This window comes from Colobus angolensis, unplaced genomic scaffold (assembly GCF_000951035.1).
Source record: "Colobus angolensis palliatus isolate OR3802 unplaced genomic scaffold, Cang.pa_1.0 Scaffold45, whole genome shotgun sequence".
NCBI classification, from domain to species: Eukaryota; Metazoa; Chordata; class Mammalia; order Primates; family Cercopithecidae; genus Colobus; species Colobus angolensis.
This window is the reverse complement of record NW_012117932.1, coordinates 5,285,699-5,296,088: the sequence shown is the minus strand read 5'-3', so window position 1 is coordinate 5,296,088 and position 10,390 is coordinate 5,285,699. Positions and strand designations below refer to the sequence as shown.

The following is a 10,390-nucleotide window of genomic DNA, read 5'->3' as shown; positions in this document are numbered from 1 at the left end:
TCTCGGCCTCCCAAAGTGCTGGGATTACAGGCTTCAGCCACCGCGCCCGGCCCATTTTCTTCTTTTGTGAGCTTCTGTGTTTGTTTTGGGGGGGGCGTGTGTTCTCGTTTATTGGGAGTTTGTCGGTCATGCTTTGGAGGTTTCTTCCTCCTCACTTAATCAGGGGAGGCTGCATGGAAGAGGTGGTGGGTTTTCGGGTGCGTTTTCAATTTAAAGGGAGATGTGGCTGGCTTGGTGAATGGGCAATGCATGGAGGTGGGAAGTGGGAAATTGCACTGGGGGTTGGAGTGGTGAGGCCATTCAGGGGGCTGGAGTTTCAAGGTTGGGAGGTGGGAGAGTAGGTCAGTTATGTACCCATGGGACTGGCAAATCCAAAGTGAGGGTGCCCTATCCCTTTGGTGGATTTAGTACCATCACATTTTACAAAACCAAGTTGAACAGGCAGTATTTCTGGCATTTGTGGCGGAAAGTATGTTGCTACTCTAAATTGAGCAAAAGGTGCAGGCAGTGGTGTTTCAGGGTGAAGAGAAAAAACCTTCTCACCTCAGGGAGAAAGCGCAAGTTGCAGGCCTCTGGTAGGCCAAGCAGAAATTCAAGTTCCCTTCACCCATCAAAATGGAATTTTACTGAAGGACAATCCAAGCTCCTACCTGCCTAACAAGAAATAGGAGACACAGAAACAAAATCAAGCAGCACCATGAGAATGACCTTGGCTGCAGAAACTCCCAGTAGCAATTTCAGCACTGAGTTTCAGTTAATTATCTGTTGAATTACAGATAACAGCTGTTCACTCTGGGCCGTTTTGATGTTTTATCAAGGAATGGCTTTGAAGTCACAGCTTTACATTGCCTGCTTGGTTTGAGTGCAGTATTCCACTTACAACAAAAGGATATAGTGACAAAATACAATTTTCATTTTAACAATCAGAAAGTCAAGAGAGCACTAAGTAATTTTAAAACTGTTGTTTTGCTAGAGGTTACTAGTGGGTGTCATGGCTTGTCTGCACCCCCAGAACAGGGTTCTGTTCTCTCCAGAAAGATGAGAGTTTGAGGGAAAATGAAGGCAGGAAGCAGAATGACTGCTTGGGGCTTGTCTGGCAGCCTCTGGCCACCTTCCTCATCACTCGGCCTCCTCTGAGTTCCTGGGGCTCACAGGAAGTTCTCTGAGTGGCTGCGGATACCAGAGGTCAGGCCCGCTGCCACTGTTGCTTGAGCATCTTTTGGGCAGCTTATTGTCTGAGGCTCGGGAGCATGCAGTGTTGTAACCGTGTTAGAATATATGTGTGCAGGGGCAACCTGGGAGTGCGGTTGTTGGGGTGGGGGGATGTGTGTTCCATGCATGCGTTCTCAGTGCATCTGAAACGTGGAACTCCTACAAGCATGCTCAGTGGCACGTGTGTCGGACACTATCTCTTGATGAGAAATCAAACCTCGGATGGTCGGCCTTGCCACTGCTTAGCTAATTACTGTACTTGCAACTTTCCGTCTGTGGAATGAATTCAAGGCAGTTTCGTACAGCTTTTCCTATCAAAGAGTAGTACGCACATCAGTGGAAGAAATCCACTGTCAGAAATGAAACCTCTTTCCTTTCTTTTTTTTAAAAAAAGACTCTGCTCTGTATTATCCTAGAGCTCTGAAAATAGTATTAATATTTTAGGTAGATTCTCTTATTCTTTTCAAGGAAAAATAATTGTCAAAGTCCTAAGACAAAACAAACCAAGATTCCATTTGCCACTCCCTACCAAGTGTCTATGGCAGGCGGTTCTGTTTCTTCTTTTCTGGAGCAGGGGTGCCCTCTTCTGCACTGTGCAGCTTCATATCAGCTTTTTCAATCAGCAGAAAGAAAAACCCATTTTGTATCTCATGAATGCTAAGGTTAAAGGTGAAAAGTCCTTTGAATTTAAACAGAAACAGTTATCAATGCTTTGATTATGTTGCGATGAGGAAAAATATGTGAACAGGGAAAAAGTTCAGTTTGAAGTTCAGTTTGACAGAAATAATTGCAAAGTTTTATCGATAACACTGATGCATTCTCACCTCCGATTTTAGACTGATAATCCCCAACTCCAAGAAAATTCGGGTAAGAGAGAAACATCCAGACAGCAATTTGAGGGAAGGGGGAGACAATCGCACCAATGGCAGAGAAGGAGAAACCACTCACAACAAGAATTCCACAAGAATTTTCTAAATATTGCTCTGAAGAGGGTCTTTTCTCTTGATACTGGAGCAGGGAGATAGATGTAGGGCTACGTACTTTCACAAGTAGGAGCAAAACATTGGCCTTATCAAGGAGAAGTGGGAACACAGGTCATGGAAGAGCTGAGTCACCCCTGAGTCAGAATGGCTCTGATATTCTATAGGCAGCTATTTCTTTCCAGGGAAGGAGGGGCCACCCGAGCAGGAAACTCTTGGTCCAGCTGAAGTGGTGTATTCGCACAGGGGGAGTGGGAGTGTTCCAGCAGTCACAGGCCTGGAGGGGCAAGATGAGCCAGCTGTGGTGGTAGGCTGATGCAAGTCTTTGCCACTGATAACCAGCGCGTGTTCTGTGTTGAGACTTGTCTCCAAGGCAATGTGTTTATACCTTGTAGGTGAGAATCCAAAATGCCAAAGGGACATCACATTCTTTTGAAAACAGAAACATTGTATGAAAACAATGAAGGTTGTCTTCTGCGGAAAAGTTCCATGTCTCTAAATATAGGAACAGATGAGCCTCTCTGAAGAAATCAAATAAATGAGGGCTGGGCACGATGGTTCACACCTCTAATCCCAGCACTCTGGGAGGTTGAGGCAGGAAAATAGCTTGAGGCCAGGTATTCCCAAACTCTGGGCCACAGAGCAAGAGCCCCCCTCATCTCTACAAAAAATATTTTGTAATAGTTAACTGGCATATACCTGTAGTCCTAGCTACTTGGGAGTCTGAAGTGGCAGGATCAGTTGAGCTCAGGAGTTTGAGGCTGCAGTGAGCTATGACTGCACCACTACACTCCAGCCTCATCAACAGAGCGAGACCCTGTCTCTAAAATAAAAAAATTTTAAGGAAAAATTCTGTGGTTCATAGTATGACAAACAATGTGTCCAAAAACACCCCAAATGGATTTAATGTATTAAAAATATTCCTAATGTATTGATGTCGTTCCCTCTGTAGGTGAACTCTGTCCTTGTCATTGTGTCTGTCTTTCTTCCTTTTTTTTTGATAGTCTTGCTCTGTTGCCCAGGCTGGAGTGCAGTGTTGCAATCTCGGCTCATAGCAACCTCCGCCTCCCAGGTTCAAGCAATTCTCATGCCTCAACCCCCTGAGTAGCTGGGACTACAGGCACACTCTACCATGCCTGGCTAATTTTTCCTTTTTTTTTTTTTTTTTTTTAACCTCCGCCTCCTGGGTCCAAGTGATTCTCCTGCCTCAGCCTCCCGAGTAGCTGGAATTACAGGTGCACACCACCACGCCCAGCTATTTTGTATTTATAGTAGAGATGGGATTTCACCATGTTGGCCAGGCTGGTCTCGAACTCCTGATCTCAAGAGATCCACCCACCTCGGCCTCCCAAATTGCTGGGATTACAGGCATGAGCCACTGCACCCTGCCTAATTTTTGTATTTTTAGTAGAGACAGGGTTTCACCATGTTGGCCAGGATGGTCTCGATCTCCTGACCTCATGATCTGCCCACCTCGGCCTCCCAAAGTGCTGGGATTCCAGGCATGAGCCACTGTGCCCGGCCAACATTTTTTTTTTTTTGAGATAGAGTCTGGTTCTGTCACCAGGCTGGAGTGCAGTGGCGTGATCCCAGCTCACTGCAACTTCCGACTCCCTGCTACAAGCAATTATCCTGCCTTAGTCCTCCGAGAGTAGCTGAGATTCCAGGCATGCGCCACCACACCCAGCTAATTTTTGTATTTTAGTAGAGACGGGGTTTCACCATGTTGGCCAGGATGGTCTCGATCTCCTGACCTCATGATCTGCCCACCTCGGCCTCCCAAAGTGCTGGGATTCCAGGCATGAGCCACTGTGCCCGGCCAACATTTTTTTTTTTTTGAGATAGAGTCTGGTTCTGTCACCAGGCTGGAGTGCAGTGGCGTGATCCCAGCTCACTGCAACTTCCGACTCCCTGCTACAAGCAATTATCCTGCCTTAGTCCTCCGAGAGTAGCTGAGATTCCAGGCATGCGCCACCACACCCAGCTAATTTTTGTATTTTAGTAGAGATGGGGTTTCACCATATTGGCCAGGATGGTCTCGAACTCCTAACCTCGAGATCCACCCACCTCAGCCTCCCAAAGTTCTGGGATTACAGGAGTGAGCCACCGCGCCCGGCCAGTTTCAACATTTTTACTACTGGAAATGAAAACGTTAGTCAGATAACTGACAGAGAGAGGGTAAAGCTGTCTCTCAGGAGGAGTTCCTTCCTTCCACCAGCGCGGTAGGCGGCAGTGTGTCAGGAATACTAAATGGAATATTATAGAAACTGAGAACACAACTCAAGAAATTTGTTTCTGCAAAGAAACCCAGACATCCTGTTTGTAAAAGTGATGTGGAGGCTGGAGCACCACACTAAACAAACAAATGTTCTGTTCTCAGATATATCTTGCGGACACTTGTCATTATACTTTTGGCTAAAAGTTATACATATATTTTTTTCTTTTCAAATTTTTTTTTTAGAGACAGGGTCTCTCTATGTTGCCCAGGGTAGTGTCGAACTCCTGGCCTCAGGCGATCCTCCTGCCTTAGCCTCTGCATCCAGCCAAAATATTCCTATGAAATAGAAATGTTTCAACCAGGCACGGTGACTAACACCTGTAATCCCCAGCACTTTGGGAGGCTGAGGCAGGAGGATCACTTGAGGTCAGGAGTTCAAGATCAGCATGGCCAACATGGTGAAACCCCGTCTCTACTAAAAATACAAAAAATTAGCCAAGCATGATGGCAGGTGCCTGTAGTCCCAGCTACTCGGGAGGATGAGGCAGGAGAATCGCTTGAATCCAGGAGGTGGAGGTTGCGGTTTGTGCAACTGCACTCCAGCCTGGGTAACAGAGCAAGATCCTGTTTCCAAAAAAAAACAGTAATGTCTCTGGGAGCATTGAGAGTTTCCCAAATAGCTTCCTAAGACCAGGACCCTCCTGAAATGGCAGAGATGGAGCCATGAGACCCAGAAACTGAAAGATGTGTGGAAAGAATTTTCCAAGGGTTAGCCATTTGTCGTCGCGGGATTACCCTCACCTCAGATAAAGTTGACCTCACGTGACCAACCATTGGCCTCATCTCAGAGCTCTCTCACATTTATCTTTTTCCTTTTTTTTTTTTTTTTAAGTTTCTGTTTTCCCCTCTTTGTTTCCCTCTCCCTCCTCCTCTGTTCCAACTGTCCTTTCCTATTTCTGCGCAGTGTAGAAGAAAGTTTAAGGGGGACCTTAGGCAACAGAAAGCCAATCAGTGGCTGGAAGGGTCTGACAAGGAACCGCTATTTGCTTCAGTGTCCTCGCCAATAAAATAAAGACTTCTCCTGGGGCAGTTGCAGAGCCTAAACTAGATGCTAGAGAGAAAGCCTTAACACAGTGTACGGAAGGCAGTAGGCGCTCTCCTTCCCTCTTTCCTCTTTCCAATGTCTAATGATCACTTCCACTACAATCATGGTGTAGCACACTGCTGAGAGTTTCGTTTTAGGCAAAGCCACAAACAGAGCCAGCGTAAATCCTTGCTTCTCCCCTTTGAGAGTACTTAGAGGGAAGCAACTCCTCCTGTTGGGTAGGGCTCTCTGATCACCTTTCTGGGACCTGTGGCATCTGCCAGGGGCCAGTCACAGCCCCAGTTTGGAGTGTTCGATTCAGACGAGATTGTCCCCCAGTCTGTTCTTTGAGTCCCAGAAGGTGGGGAGGAGAGGAAAGGTTTTCAGGCTGATACAACAAACAAGTGCTAATTGAAGACTGATTTCATCAGTATTAATTGTGTTTTATACTTGCACAGTGTTTTATACTTGCACAGTGTTACTGTGTTTTATACTTGCACAGTGTTACTGAGCAAGCCATTTGTCACCACTCATCAAGGATAGGAACGTTTTTGAATAAGGAGAACCAAAGTGAATCCAACCACAGCTATCCAGAGAGAAACTTCTCATAAATCTTTGCACTTGATAGCCAAAAACTAATCAAATCGGTGCTGAATGAGCAGCCTTAAGCACTTAACAACAAATTAGCATAATCCAGAAGACAGTGTGCATCCCAAGCACCATAACCTACCCTTCACCCTCCTTCCTGGGGCAGGAAATAGGCATTTATAAGTCAAAGGCAAGCTGCAAACGATAATCTGCCACTTGTCACTGATTTATTTTCCCTCTTTTCTTTTTGTTTTTCAAGAGTGTAAGTTTCAATGTCTGTGTATTTGTTTTTGTTATTTTGGCAGTCTAGTGAAAGTTTTCAGTGTAAACAAAACTCTTACTCTTTGAGAACAAGAAGCTCTATTAAATTGCATAAGAAGGCAGTTCTTAAAGACAATGGTCTAATTAGCAGTCTTTGAAGCCAATTCAATAGTAATATCAAAGCCACTTCTAGTATTTCAAGCCCAAATTTAGAAAATGGCCTTGATATTTTCAGTCTGAAATTATAGTCTGACCTTACTATTCATTTAGGAACACACAATGATTTAGACAACTGCTGAAATCACTTAATGTTATGAACCTGGAAATCACACCCTCTTAAACGATACATCACACCCATTAAAATTAACTGTAAAATCCATTTTGTATTGATTTTGTTTGAATCTGGTATTCAACTAAGATGCTTACATACGTAAATATTGCCACAGCTGTATATACAATGGTTTTGTTGAATCCATTGACGCTTTAAGTTGAAAGAGCATACATTGTGGGTTTTGTTTGGTTTCACTGAGAAGGCGTCCAAAGGATTTTTCTAGCAATGTTTCAACAAAATGCAAAATTAGATGGCAGCCCAGAAGCTTTAAGGATGCGAAATATTTTGAAAATACAGATTTTCGGCCGGGCGCCGTGGCTCAAGCCTGTAATCCCAGCACTTTGGGAGGCCGAGAGGGGCGGATCACGAGGTCAGGAGTTCGAGACCATCCTGGCTAACACGGTGAAACCCCGTCTCTACTAAAAAATACAAAAAGCTAGCTGGGCGAGGTGGCGGGCGCCTGTAGTCCCAGCTACTCGGGAGGCTGAGGCAGGAGAATGGCATAAACCCGGGAGGCGGAGCTTGCAGTGAGCTGAGATCCGGCCACTGCACTCCAGCCTGGGCAACAGAGGGAGACTCTGTCTCAAAAAAAAAAAAAAAAAAAAAAAAATACAGATTTTCAGGTATTTCCTAGCTTTAACCAACATGGGTGCTTAAGTGAAGGCAGAAGGCAACCTGTTGAGTACAGTGTTTCTTAAACATGCACCTGTTAAGAGATATGAAGCAAATTTAATTTCCTTTTTAGCCTTCTATATCCCATTGTTGATTTTATATATGCCCTCCTCAAATACGAACTCCTAAAATTGTGTTTGGAACACATATTGGAAGAAAGTATAGAACAGTATATAGGAGAGTCCTAGGTTCAAACTTCATAGCCATAACTTCCTGGCTGTGCTGTAATCTGGAGCAAGTTACTCTGTCTGTACCCCAGCTTTCCTCATCTGTAAAATGGGGTAAAGCCACTTAGCACTCCAGATGATTAAGAAGCTTAAATAGGCCAGGTGTGGTGGTTCACACCTGTAATCCCAGCACTTTGGGAGGCCAAGGAGGGCGATCACCTGAGTCAGAAGTTTGAGACCAGCCTGGTCAACATGGTGAAACCCCATCTCTACTAAAAATACAAAAATTAGCCAGGTGTGGTGGCGCACACCTGTAGTCCCAACTACTCAGGAGGCTAAGGCAGGAGAATCACTTGAACCCTGGAGGTGGAGGTTGCAGTGAGCCAAGATCGTGTCATTGCACTTCAGCCTGGGTGACAGAGCAAGACTCAGTTTAAAAAAAGGAAAGGAGCTTAAATAAAATCAGATAATATTGAAGTACCTAGTAAACTGTTTAGCATGTAGGCATTCAATATATTTTAGATACTTATTTATATTGTTTTGTTATTGTTTTTGTTTTTATTGTGGGCTCAAAAATTAAATTATAAAAAATTCATATTCTGCTACTTTTACTTGATGTCATTATATATAGACATACATATGTATATATATATATATATTTTTTTTTGTTTTCTTTTTTTGAGATAGAGTTTCCCTCTTGTTGCCCAGGCTGGAGTGCAATGGCACAATCTTGGCTCACTCCAACCTCCACCTCCCAGGTTCAAGTGATTCTCCTGCCTCAGCCTCCTGAGTAGCTGGGACTACAGGTGCCTGCCACCACACCTGGCTAATTTTTTGTATTTTTTAGTAGAGATGGGCTTTCACTGTTTAGCCAGGATGGTCTCAATCTCCTGACCTCGTGATCCGCCCGCCTCGGCCTCCCAAAGTGCTGGGATTACAGGCGTGGGCCACCACACCCGGCCATTACAATATTTTTTAAAGAGCAATGATCATGTGTCTAAATAACATGAATTTTTTACTAAATTGAATATTACTTTATTACATGTAATCTAATGAAAATTTAACTAATGAACTTGATACAATCAAAATCACTCAAGAAAAATGATTAGAATTCTGTACACAACTGTTTGCTTTTCTTTATCTGATTATGGTTTTGCTTTAAGCATGGAGGGTTTTATTTGTTTTCTTTTCTTATCTTTTTCTTTTTTTGGAGACAGGCTCTCACCCAGGCTGGAGAGTAGTGGTGCAGTCTCAGCTCACTGTAGCCTTGACCTCCTGGTCTTAAGTGATCCTCCACCTCAGTCTCCCGAGAAACTGGGATCACAGGTGTGTGCCATCACGCTCGGCTAACTTTTTATTTTTTGTAGAGATGAGGTCTCATTATATTGCTCGGGCTGGTCTCAAACTCCTGGGTTTGAGCTGTCTTCCAGCCTTAACCTCCTAAACTGCTGGGATTACAGGCATGAGCCACCACACCTGGCCTCCTTTTTTAAAAATATTGTTTTGGAGTAGCATTAGTCGAGCAAATACTCATCAAATTAAAAATAGGACATTTGAAAAATACCACCGTCAAATGATTTAGGGCATACCAGTCTTTTTCCGTATCATAACTCATATAGAATATTTGTAAGGCATGATGACGTAAAGGATTCAGGCTGCTGAGATCTGTGGCAGGAAGCACAGAAAGACTGTTTCCAAACATGACATATTATACTTTATTACTTCATGCTTACTAATCTATTTATGACAAAATTCATGAATAAAGTTATTAAATGCCTGTACTACTATCTCATGCCCTATCCCAGGCCATGGGGACAGAAAGATGGAAAGGTGAGCCAGACATGGTTTTTCTATCTAGAGACAGCAGCATATGTGTGAACAGGCCATTATAACTTAATTTAATGAATGCAATGGAAGGAATATATAAAAGGAAGTATGTGAACATAAAAGTCAGCCTAGGAACTCTGCCTGGGTGGATCAGAAGGATGCCCCAGTGCAGATGTCTCGGTCTTTCAAGCTATGCAGAGGCAAACAGGAAGCGGAGGGCTCACTGAGGGAGACCTAATCCTGCACACAGACAGAAGGATGAAAAACGCCTAGCCCACCAGGAGTCAGATGTGGCTGCAGCTCCATGCCCAGAAGGGAAAACAGCCAGGCGTGAAGTTGGGAATGCCGGTTGGAAATACATTTTCAAATTTTCTATGGGCAGTACATAGCCAGAAAAGGATGTTATTTATTTATTTATTTTCATTTTCTGTATTGCATATATATATTCACGTAGCTCAACAACTGAAATATGGTAGCCTGGACCACATGGTGAAACCCTGTCTCTACAAGAAATACAAAAATTAGCCAGGTGTGGTGGCGTGCACCTGTAGTCCCAGCTACTCGGGAGGCTGAGGTGATCCTCCCATCTGGGAAGTCGAGGCTGCAGTGAGCTGTGATTCCTCCACTGCACTCCAGCCTGGGCTATGGAGTGAGACCCTGTCTCAAAAAAGAAAAACAAACAAAAAATTAAAATACGAGGGAAAAATGCGTTGACTCAATACCCAGTTCCCATTCCGCTTAACAGGTAACCTACCATGACCTATTTTCTTTTTTCTATATAGATACATGCTTTTTGCATATTTAAACATTATAAGTATGTATTTTCCCCTTTTTTTAACCCAAAAGATAATACATAGATGTACACTATTGTACAGCTTGCTTTTTTCGCTTAACAATACGTGTTAGTAATATTTCCATATTTCTTTTTTTTTATTTTTTTTTTTGAGATGGAGTTTCACTCTGTCGCCCATGCTGGAGTGCAGTGGCATGATCTGGGCTCACTGCAAGCTCCGCCTCCCGGGTTCACACCATTCTCCTGCCTCAGCCTCC

At 43.9% G+C, this 10,390-nt stretch overlaps 1 protein-coding gene and 1 long non-coding RNA gene across 2 annotated transcripts in view; one reads left to right on the top strand and one right to left on the bottom strand.

The window, feature by feature from the left end:
• Positions 1 to 2,182, bottom strand: part of LOC105523072 — a 3,481-nt gene extending 1,299 nt beyond the window's left edge. Inside the window, exons 1-2 of the long non-coding RNA XR_001003534.1 lie at positions 1,376 to 2,182; positions 544 to 654 (exon numbers count right to left, since the gene is read on the bottom strand). This is a non-coding gene — a long non-coding RNA (uncharacterized LOC105523072). The remainder of the gene's footprint in view (positions 1 to 543; positions 655 to 1,375) is intronic.
• The window catches only part of DLGAP1 (discs, large (Drosophila) homolog-associated protein 1), a 691,004-nt gene that overhangs the window by 500,142 nt on the left and 180,472 nt on the right, over positions 1 to 10,390 (top strand). The gene's annotated exons all lie outside the window — the stretch shown is intronic.